The sequence below is a fragment of the Solanum verrucosum genome, unplaced genomic scaffold, assembly GCF_900185275.1.
Source record: "Solanum verrucosum unplaced genomic scaffold, falcon-dt-bn FXZP01000184.1, whole genome shotgun sequence".
Classification (NCBI taxonomy): domain Eukaryota; kingdom Viridiplantae; phylum Streptophyta; class Magnoliopsida; order Solanales; family Solanaceae; genus Solanum; species Solanum verrucosum.
The window spans coordinates 643,789-656,186 of NW_026020302.1; the positions used below are offsets into that span (position 1 = coordinate 643,789).

Consider the following 12,398-nt stretch of genomic DNA (forward strand, 5'->3'; position numbering starts at 1 on the left):
TTGGTTGGATGTGATCTTGAAACTGACTCTTTCTTTTGAAATATTGCAATTTGTGGCAGCTATTGAAATATTCTTTTTTTCACTACTGCCCCACGTATTGTCCTTTTTTGTTCTTTCATTTACTTGACATTTGGAGACTAGATTGTGTTACGACCCAAATTCCAAGAGCCGTTACAAAAAAACATAATAGATGTTCACACTGATGCTTTGCGCTACCAAATATATGTGTTTTTACCATCAACTCCAAACGTATCGTTCCCTTAGTCTATAACAATGGCATCTTCACATTCTTTACTAGATTTACTGTGTCTTAATTAAAATTATTTAAATATCTTTGTATATTCTAATTTAATCAGACATCGGCCGGGCCCACGGAGAAGACTTGGGGTAAAAAGAAAAAAGTGTATGTGTTGGAAAGTTGATGCAGTCTTTTCACCTTTTCCCTTAGTGCTCTCTGCTTTCTCCTTTTCTCTTCAATAATAATGCAGAACTCATAAAGAAAGATTATGTGTATTTGAAATTTTTTTAATCACAAACATTTTTTTTATAAAAGGAACATGAATTAATAAAGCACTGATTGTTGTTTATCTACCATTAATTAATAAATTAATAATGCAATAATTCAGAACTCATACAATACACATTCCAGTCTGTTCGAGCCATTGCCAACTCCAATTATTGTTTGATCTCCTCACCCATCTCTCTGTACTAGACAACACCTTGTGCCATATAGGATTCGGATCTACGATCAATCAGTTAACAACCGATCGATCTACCACTAAGCTACTGAGGAACAACAGGAAATTCGATAAGTTAAGATTGAGGTGAGTTCCATTGATTCATAATTTATTTTCATACTTCAAGGAATTCCGTATCCTCTGAATATATATACCCCATCTTCCTAATTTAAGTGTCTTAGTTTGACGAGGAATTCAATACACAAGTCATAATGAATAAAGCTAACAAATTCTTTTCCGTTCCACCAAGTCTATCCTACAGCCAAGTAAACGAAAGAAGGAATGAAAAAGGAGAAACAAATTATACAAGTCACGAGTACAGTAGACTCGTATTGGTATATAAAACTTTTAGATTTTTAGATTGAGTTATATCTAGGTGTCATATTTTTCTAAGGTATCATAGCAAGATCCATTCTCGTTTGGACACATGATCCATGCTCCAGTTGGGTCTGAATATAAACAGGGGTGTTATAGTCCCACATTGATTGGGAAACAGAGTGGTAATTTGCTTATATGTACTTAAATAATCATTCCCTAATGAGTTACACTTTAGGGGTTGAGTTTCGCTCAATGTCATATCTCTAGAATCATTTAAATAGTTTTTCTATAGGGAAACATGTTTTCAATATTAATTATAATCATATTTGTTCTTTTTAATGATTGGATCAGAAAATTGAAGATACTAAAGATGCATAAGAGAAGAAAAAATTACAAGTTGGTTTCACTTATTAACTAACTGTATAAGTCATCTTCTTCATGAATGACTTTTTTCCTATAATTTTTTTTTTCAAATGGTCCATTCAAAAGAATTAGTTAAGTGATTTTATGAGATAATAATTATTAGTTAAGTGACCATATAAAAAAAGATAAATATACACCATTTGTTAGATGAAATGATACATGAGATGTATAATCTTTCACAAGCATTAAGATATTGAAAGACATGAATAAAAATGTTGCTCTTAATGATCCTAATTCCAGGAGTTGAATAACTTGCAGGAATTTGTAAACAGAAAATGGCTCAAAATGAAATTGAGGAAATGTTAGCTAACCTACGAAGGATGAAGAGTAACGGTTCTCAGAGTAGCCTCAGGATTAATCGAATTGAGAAACTTGAAATGGTGCTAAGAGTTTTAAGAACCTTTATAAAGTGTCATTGTGTTCTTTTTTCTGATTCCTCAGTCAAACTCACAAAGAATGCCAAATCGATTGTAAGAATGCTTCGAAGGGTATTCCAAGGGACTTCATATATCAAAGTAGATAAGTGTAGTTATGAGTTGGTTAGGGAAAGGCAAGTACCACATTTGTTGGAATTCTTTGAAGGTAATACCAATATAAGTTACAATTATGAGTTGAATGATTTTGATCTGTCAGAATGTATGGATTGCCTTGGAAAGAATCTAAATGATATGATAATGATGTTCTTGGAAAGGGTTAGGTTTGACCCTCCTGAAAAAAACCCTGCAATACACAGATTTATAATGCAACTGAAAATTGTTCATAAGAAAATGAAATTTTTGAGATACTTATATGCCACAGAGATAAATAGTTACGTTGACGATGAGAAGCTGGAATGTTTGGAGACTCGAATTCAGTTCATGGCTAGCAATGTGGGACAGCTTTGTCTTTCTGTTTCAGTTAACGTTGATGCTGATTTTTTATATAATACACATAACGATGAGGTTGAACCATATGGGTGTGATATCTTGAATAAACCTTCTTATCTATTATGCTTGATTGTGTTAGTGGAGCTGGAAATGAAGAAGATTTTTCTCAATGAACTAAAGGCTTCAAAGTTTATTCAATCAAAAACATTCAAGGACAAGAAATTTCCAAAAGAATTTTCACATCATCTCCACAGTCTGCTGATGTATCTCAGAAACAAAAAGCTCGAGAATTTTCCTGATAATATCTCTGCTCAAAATATTGATGTGGCAATAGAGTTCTTGTTGGTTTTCCTTGATGCTGATTTGTCAAATCATGTTATTAATGGTAACTGGTTGAAGGAGGTTATGGAAAAAGTTGGAGCTATAGCGGGTGATGTTCTATATGTAATCCAAAAGCTTCTTCCTAGCTCTATAAACAGAGATGACACTAGCAAAATAAGTCTTTGCTCATTACGGATATTGGAGAAAACTGAAGATGTGAAGGCACAAGTGGAGACTTACTACAAATCCTTAAAATTCACTCCATCTCAGTTTTCCACCTTTAGTGGATTGAGCTTTCTGGATTCTCTTTCAAGGAAACTTAATGAGATGACAAAATCTAAATCTGGTTTAGATTTTCTGATGAAACCTCTTTTAGGTAATTTGGAGAAAGAGCTATCATCTCTTACATCCATTTTAGAGAAGGAGCTGTCATCCATTTTCACAGATGTCACAAAGGTGCACCATGAACATAAAATTCCTAAAGTTCTTCATAGACATACCATCAGTTTGGCATATGAATCTGAGGTTGCCATTGACTCTATTCTTTCTCAGTATAATGTTTTTTTGCATATTTTTTGCTCACTTCCTTCAATCTTAAAAGAGATCAAGCAAATTAATGCGGAGTTGACTGAGATGTGGTCAGCAGACGTTGCTCTTAAGCCTTGCTATGTGGTAGCACCATTTAAACACCTGCAAACTCGACATAGCAATCCAGTGACTGATGAGGAGATAGTGGGTTTTGGGAATGACACAGAAAAAATGATTCAGTATCTGATTAGAGGTACAAATGAGCTAGACGTCGTCCCAATTGTAGGCATGGGGGGACAAGGGAAAACGACAATTGCTAGAAAGGTGTACAATAGTGACAACATTGTTTCTCATTTTGATGTTCGAGCATGGTGCATCATTTCCCAAACATATAACCGGAGAACGCTATTACAAGAGATTTTTAGTCAAGTTAGCGGTTCCAAGGACAAGGGAGACAAGGATGACATCCTTGCTGACAAGTTGAGGAAAATCTTAATGGGCAAAAGATATCTCATTGTATTGGATGATATGTGGGATTGTACGGCATGGGATGATTTAAGGTTTTGTTTTCCAGACGTTGGAAATAGAAGCAGAATAGTAGTAACAACACGACTTGAGAAAGTGGGTGAGCAAGTTAAGTACCATACTGATCCTTATTCTCTTCCATTCCTCACAACAGAAGAGAGTTGCCAATTGTTGCAGAGAAAAGTATTTCAGCAGGAAGGTTGCCCACCTGAACTACAATATGTGAGTCTAGAAATTGCAAAAAAATGCAAAGGATTGCCTCTTGTGGTTGTCTTGGTAGCAGGAATAATCAAAAAAAGAAAATCGGAAGAATCTTGGTGGAATGAGGTTAAGGATGCTTTATTTGACTATCTTGATAGTGTGTCGGAAGAATATAGTCGTGCGACTATGCAGTTGAGTTTTGATAACTTAGCAGATTGTTTAAAGCCTTGTCTTCTTTATATGGGGATGTTTCCAGAGGATGTGAGAATTCGAGTGTCTAAATTGATAAGTCTATGGGTTGCGGAAGGATTCGTGCAAAACAGTGAATCTGCTGAAGATTACTTGATGGATCTCATTAACAGTAACGTGGTAATGGTTTCAAAGAGAAGTTATAATGGAAAAGTGAAATACTGTCAGGTTCATGATGTAGTGCATCACTTTTGCTTGGAGGAGAGTAGAAAAGAAAAGTTTATGCTGGCAGTGAAGGGGCATGTTGTCCAGTTTCAACCTTTGGATTGGAAGGGAAGTCGAGTGAGCTTCAGTTTCAGTGAAAAGCTTTCCAAGTCTACATCTCTGAGATCCAAAACACAGAAGCCTTTCCACCAACACTTGAGGTCACTGATAGGAGAATATTTTGATGGGTTTCCCTTAAGGTCTTGGATTCATAAATTGCAACTTCTTAAGGTCTTGGATTTGCGTTCCGATGCAGTGAGTTATTTGTCAACAGCTACATTGAAACCACTAAATCACCTGAAGTACCTTGCAGTTGTGGCAAAGAAATTCTATTTTGATCCAGAATCACGTCTGCCCCATCTTGAAACTTTAATGGTGCATAATTATTGGGATGATACAGTACTGTTACCAGCGTCTTTTTGGGAAATGGAAAAATTAAGGCATGTTGATATTTGGAGAGCTGAATTTGATTTGGAAGAGGATAAGCATGGGCTATCCTCTAAATTGGAAAATTTGAGGATATTAAAGAACATTCTTAGATTTCCAATTGATAGGATGGATGTGTTATCAAGGAGGTGTCCTAATCTTCAACAACTTCACATCGAATTTTACGGGGGTGATAGTGATTCTGCAGAGTCTTTTTGTCTCACATTGGAGAATCTTACCCAGCTTCAAATACCTCACCTTTCCTTTGGGGGGCCCCACATTGTCTCTGGGTTACGATTGCCTTCAAATTTAAACAAGTTGGTACTAAGTGGGACTCCTATAAAAAATCTGATTTCCTTCATTGCGGGACTACCAAGCCTGGAGTATCTCCAATTACTAGATATGTATGTTCCTCAATCAGAAGTGTGGTGTCTTAGAGATATCACATTCCATAAACTTAAGTTGTTGAAACTGGGGTGGTCAGATATCTCAAGGTGGGATGCCTCGGAGGAATCATTTCCCCTGCTTGAAACACTTGTTATAAAAAAGTGTAGTAACCTAGAGGAGATCCCTCTTAGCTTTGCAGATATTCTAACACTGAAACAGATTAAGTTGATTTGGTGCGAGAAGAAATCTCTGGAGGCTTCAGCTGTGAGGATTAAGAAAGATGTTGAAGAGAATGAGGGAAATGACCGTATTGACCTCATTATCAAAGTAAGTAGAAACAAACTCCTAAATATGTTCTGTTTTTGAGTATCTAATGTTCAAACTATATGTTCAATACAGGATTGGTGAATCAAGTATGTGCCTGTAACCACAACAATGGTATTGTTTCAGTTTGCCTTTTTTAATTGATGCTTGTTTTCCCTTAATTGCTCTTAAACTCACGAGGATTCGTTTGAATTTGACTACTGCAGCAAGTTCATGACGGCTAGCGTCCACACATAATCCAGCACAATGAAACATTTGCCTTCTCTGTCAATAGATTCACATACTATTTTTGGCAGTTCCTTCACATCCATGTCTTGATATTCTGAAGTGAGCAAGTTTCTTCATGTCTTTTAGAGTACTAAGAAAGACCCCATTTAGTTTGTAGTACGGGCCTACGTTCATGAAAAACTCAAAGGAAACCTCAACATCGTTGGATGTGATAATTCAAATTGACTCTTTCTTTTCGTTATTATTGGTTTTATTAGTCGTTGTCTTATAACAGACTCTCTAGCTAAAATCGGAGAAACAGGAAACTTTCTTCACTGAGGTTGAGGTTGTCTCTTTGCATGACAAGTTAGAGTTGCAAAATTAACTCAACTACAAAAAAAATTTCTTGTTGAATATAAGCAAACCTCACAAATTTACAAATTTTCGCAGCATAGAAAACTCGAAGGTTTTGATAAGAGTCTTAGATTTAAGCTCATCGACACAATACTTTACTATGCACTAAAACTTTTGAACTTTGTTATTGTTGTATTGTCCTTTTTTGTTCTTCATTTACTTGACAATAGGAGACTAGATTGTGTTACGACCCAAATTCCAAGAGCCATTACAGAAAACACAATAGATGTTCACACTGATGCTTTGCGCTACCAAATGTATGTGTTTTTAACCATCAACTCCAAACGTATTGTTCCCTTAGTCTTAGCAACGGCATCTTCACATTCTTTACTAGATTTACATGTGTCTTAAATATCTTTGTATATTCTAATTTAATCAGACATAGGCCGGGCCCACAGAGAAGACTTGGGGTCTAAAAGAAAAGTATATGCATTGGAAAGTTGATGGAGTGTTTTCACCTTTTCCCTTAGTGCTCTCTGCTTTCTCCTTTTCTCTGCAATAATAATGCAGAACTCATAAAGGAAGATTATGTGTATTTGAAATTTTTTAATCACAAACATTTTTTTTTTATAAAAGGAAGATGAAGATATGTGTGATTCAACAATGCGGCGCTTTAGAATGTTCTGATATCTTGTATATGAATGATGGTTTGCTCATTTGGTAAGATTGTATAAGAATTGAAGAAATTTGATGGTTTTCACAACTGATGGATTTTTCATGTTTTATGAGGGGAAAAAAATACAACTTAAAAAGTTAAAATTGCATGTCCAATCAAAACTTCAACTTCATATCAATATGATTTCATACCATAATTTCATATAGCCTATCCAAATGAGCCCTTAAAAAATTGTAAACTTTTATTTGTAAAATCGATCTTCCCTTTTTCCCCATGTATGACATTAACTCTCTACTGTAGTTAAATTCTTTTTAAAATTTGTGTAAGTAACAAATATAAAACTATATATATTTAGATGAATATATTTAGAATTCGATACTCTAGGATGTGAAAGCAGAATGTGATTTATTGGACAAAGGTCTGAATATTTTTTACTGCAAAATTTGAGTTTTTTTACGTTCCTCTCCTATTTGGGCTATACTGATGTGATTCGACTAAAATGCTTGTTAGCCTAAATGCTTGTCAATCCTTTTTTCTGCTGATCTGCCCTCTTCGGTCCGCCCTCCATCATTATTGTCACACATTTGTTATAGTGGGTCTTTTTTTAATAATATATTATGGAATAAAGTTGATGTCGTTTTTACTAAAGCAATCAATAGGAATGAAGCACTATCATTAATTAATAAAGCACTGGTTGTTCTTTACCTACCATTATTTAATAAATTAATAATGCAATTATTCAGAACTCATACAATACACATTCCAGTCTGTTTGAGCCATTGCCAACTCTAATTATTGTTTGATCTCCTCACCCATCTCTCTGTACTAGAAAACACCTTGTACCATATAGGTTTTGGATCTACGATCAATCAGTTAACAATCGATCGATCGATCTATCACTGAGCTACTGAGGAACAACAGGAGATTCAATAAGTTAAAATTATATTGAGGTGAGTGTTTTACTCGAAAAAATAAAAATGAAAATGGACTTTTTTTCGAAAAATCGATTAAACTTATGATTTGAAGAGAAATCGATTTTCCAAAAGAAACAGAGTCGCCACTTAATTTTTTAGTAAAAATCAAGAAAAAAACTTAAGGTTTTCAAAAGATTTAATCAGATAAAATCAATTGAAAATAAAAGGGTTTGGAGTTCAATGTACATTCCGAGAAGGTGTTGGGCCCTCGAAATGTCCGCTAACTTGCGGTTGACCGGCGATTTGACTAAAAATGACTTTGACTAAATTTTGAAATTTTAACCAAGTAAGAAAAACTCATTTATTATAACTTGCAGTATAGCTGTGCGATTATAAAGCATAGCTATTTATGAACTGCTTCATTTACTATAACTCTGTAACCATGTTTGCTTGGAACAAAGAAAATTAGCGAATTGGAAGTGGCAAATGGTACTTCCAAGACTTCTATTCAATTGGATAATTGTTACTTGACGTGCTAAAATGCTGTTAAACCATCAATTTATTGAATATTTATAGATTTGTGTAAACAAAAAATTAGTCTTTCAGTAATCTTGATTGTATGCTTTCTTTTCTTATGTTCCACTTCACAATATTTTCTCAGTTGGCACTTATTGCAACATGCTTGAGCTGCAAATTTTATCGCAGCAAACGAGCTACACTCCAATATTAACAATATTTCCTTGTTTGTTTTTGCAGCAAACGAGCTACGCTGACATGCTGGATCTAGCAGTGCAGCACATTCGAACCCTTCAAGATCAGGTTCAGGTGGGTGATTAAATTGATCAACCTTACTGCTTTGCAGCTTTACGTAATCTATCATGCTGCATGCACCTAGGTACAAAATTAAAATACTTATACTCTGTTGCTCAGACTCTTCAATGATACTGTTGGATGTGTTAGATTTTATCCTCCAAAAGCTATGCATTTTTGGAGGATCAGACACTAGTACAACAATTTTGGCCCGAGCAACACATCTTATATTCTCACATGATGTTTACACCAAACCGAATAATATAACCTTAATGTTTTTGGGATAGATAATGTCTAATATATTTTGCAAAAAAAATGATAAATTTTCTAGCCCCACCTTTATAGCTGTGATTGAAGTAGTAGAAACATATTTTTCACATTTTCTTTTTCTTATGCAGAATCTGAATACAGAACTTGAAAACTGCAAATGTGGATGTAAGAAATCAAGTCAATAACAAAATGGAAGGAAGCACTTTAGCTGAAGATCGACTTAAAAGGATTTTTGTCACCATGATTTTGCCTCTTAGAAACTCAAATTTGTACATAAGGAAGTAAATTTCATACTAGTTTTTTAAAGCTAAAAGGCGAACTCTCTTTTTTTTTTTTTGTTTTTTTTTTCCTTTTCCAGTTAGAAGACTACGTATATGATTGTTTTGGATTATTTGTAGTTTTTTTTTTCCATCTAACATTTACATTTTTAATTTAGTTTTGAGTTTATTTTGGTTGAGGATCATAAAGCTAATTGATGATGTTGTACAACAACTTTCTCTTTTCATTTTTATGTAAAATGAGTGGGTAAGACATTTTCTTGCTTTCTGTCATGTTCTTCTTGGGAAACGACCATTTACAATTTGAAAAGAAGAAAAGTAACTCTACTCTACAAGGATTTCATGTGTTTTATTTATCGAAGTGATCATTTTCATTGAAAAAAAGTCATTTAATTAGTATAACATTTGTATTGAGCCATAAAATCGATATTTCCCTTCTTACCAATGTATGTCATGAATATATGTGATTCATCAATGTGGCGCTTTAGGATATTTCGATATTTTGTTTATGAACGATGATTTGCTCATTCGGTAAGATTGCATAGGAAATTGACTCTTTCTTTTCGTTGTTATTGCTTTCAGTAGTCGTTATCTCATAACAGACTCTCTAACTAACATTGGAGAAACAGGAAACTTTCTTCACTGAGGCTGTCTCTTTGCCATGACAAGTTCAAGTTGCAAAATAAACTCAACTACAAAAATTTTGCTGTGCACTTAAAATTTTGAAGTTTGTTATTCTTGAATTATTGTAATTTGTGGCAGCTATTGAAATATTTTTTTCACTACTGCCCCACATATTGTCCTTTTTTGTTCTTTCATTTACTTGACAGTAGGAGACTAGATTGTGTTACGACCCAAGTTCCAAGAGCTGTTACAGAAAACACAATAGATGTTCACACTGATACTTTGCGCTACCAAATGTATGTGTTTTTAATCATCAACTCCAAACGTATTGTTCCCTTAGTCTTAGCAACGGCATCTTCGCATTCTTTACTAGATTTACATGTGTCTTAAAATTATTTAAATATCTTTATATTCTAATTTAATCAGACATCGGTCGGGCCCACGGAGAAGACTTAGGGTCAAAAAGAAAAGTGTATGTATTGGAAAGTTGATGGAGTGTTTTCACCTTTTCCCTTAGTGCTCTGTGCTTTCTCCCTTTTCTCTGCAATAATAATGCAGAACTCATAAAGAAAGAATGTGTATTTGAATTTTTTTTAATCACAAACATCTTTATTTTATAAAAGGAACATAAAATATATGTGTGATTCATCAATGCAGCGCTTTAGGATGTTCTGATATCTTGTATATGAATGATGGTTTGCTCATTTGGTCAGATTTATACGAATTGAAGAAATTTGATGGTTTTCACAACTGATGGATTTTTCCTGTTTTATGAGGGAAAACAAAATACAATTTAAGAAGTCAAAATTGCATGTCCAATCAAAACGTCAACTTCATATCAATATGATTTCATACCATAAAATCATATCGCCTATCCAAACGAGCCCTTAAAAATTTGTAAACTTTTATCTGTAAAATCGATTTTCCCTTCTTCCCCATGTATGGCATGAACTCTCTACTGGTATAAGTAACAAATATAAAACTATATGTATTTAGATGAATATATTTAGAATTCGATACTCTAGGATGTGAAAGCAGAATGTGCTGATTTATTGGACAAAGGTCTGAATATATTTTACTGCAAAATTTGAGGGTTTTTTCCATGTTCCTCTCCTATTTGGGCTATACCGATGTGTGATTCGACTAAAATGCTTGTCAATCCTTTTTTCTGATCTGCACTCTTCGGTCCGCCCTCCATCATTATTAATTGTCACACATTCGATATGAATTTCTTTTTGTTTTAAAAAAATGACTACTTCCGCGTGGGTCTTTTTTTAATAATATATCATGGAATAATTAGACATTATTCTTAAAGACAAGGGATAGAGTTGATGTTGTATTTACTAAAGCAATCAATAGGAATGAAGCACTATCATTAATTAATAAAGCACTAATTGTTGTTTATCTACCAGTAATTAATAGATTAATAATGCAATAATTCAGAACTCATACAATACACATTCCAGTCTGTTTGAGCCATTGCCAACTCTAATTATTGTTTGATCTCCTCACCCATCTCTCTGTACTAGAAAACACCTTGTGCCATATAGGATTCTGATCTACGACCAATCAGTTAACAATCGATCGATCTATCACTGAGCTACTGAGGAACAACAGGAGATTCAATAAGTTAAGATTGAAGTGAGTTCCATTGATTCATAATTTATTTTCATACTTCATGGAATTTTGTATCCTCTGAATATATATACCCCCTCTTCCTAATTTAATTAAAAGAAAACTATGAATTAGCTGGGTACGAAAATTCGCATATAACTTGGTTTCCTGCGACTTTTTCTACCAAAAAATTTTCGATGGAAATATCTTCGTAGGTAATTATTACACGCGAATATAAAAATCCCCAAGTAAATTACCTGGGGATTTGAATTTCGCAAGTAAATTACATTCGAATTTTCTTGCAAATAAATACTAAAAATATCCGAGAAATTTTTAGTAAAAATTCGTGAAAAAGGGAATTTTCTTACAATTTTTTTTTTTTTTTGCAAAAATTCCTAGGAAATAATTTGTGAATAATCATTTTAATTCTTTTAGTTTTTAATTTCTGGATATACCAATTATTTTTAATAGTTTTGTCTCTGATTATTATCTTCTTATGTAATTCTTGTTATTTTATTTTACAACCCCCCACCCCTACACACATGTTTACACCCTTAAATGCTCAACACAATTAATTGCACAGCCACTCAGAAACCAAAGAAGCCACTGCCCAAACATTCATTTAGCTTTAACTTTCGTTCTACCAAATATAAATGTTAAATTGTTAATGTACTCATTCGATGTGGTACAAAGATAGCAAGGGAATTATTCCAAATTTTTTTAGTACTAATAAAAATATGACACAACTTTAAATATACTTTACGTATTTTATCCACGTTCTTTAATCAAAAAGAGATTATTCTTTTAGAATATATATATATATATATATTTTGTAATAATAACATACGCAGTAAAATTTTACTTAGCGGGGTCTGAAGAGGATAGTGTGTACGCACACCTTAACACTAGCTCGTAGAGATAGATATATTGTTTTCGAAAGACCTCAGCTCAAGTGCATCAAACCCAAATAAAAGAAGAATAAATCAATGAAAACAAATAACTATTAATAAGAAAAGTAGTGTAAAGTCTATAAGAAAGAACCTCTTAAAGAAATTGACACAAATTACTTAATAAGATGAATATAATTTAGGTATTTGAAAAAGTATCTATTTTTCAAAACTTTAAATAACATGATGTTATTC

The 12,398-nt window shown here is 33.5% G+C and overlaps 1 pseudogene; it reads left to right on the forward strand.

The window, feature by feature from the left end:
* The first annotated feature begins 1,753 nt into the window (after window positions 1–1,753).
* Window positions 1,754–9,025, forward strand: LOC125834872 (putative late blight resistance protein homolog R1B-16; annotated as a pseudogene).
* The last annotated feature ends 3,373 nt before the right edge of the window (window positions 9,026–12,398 follow it).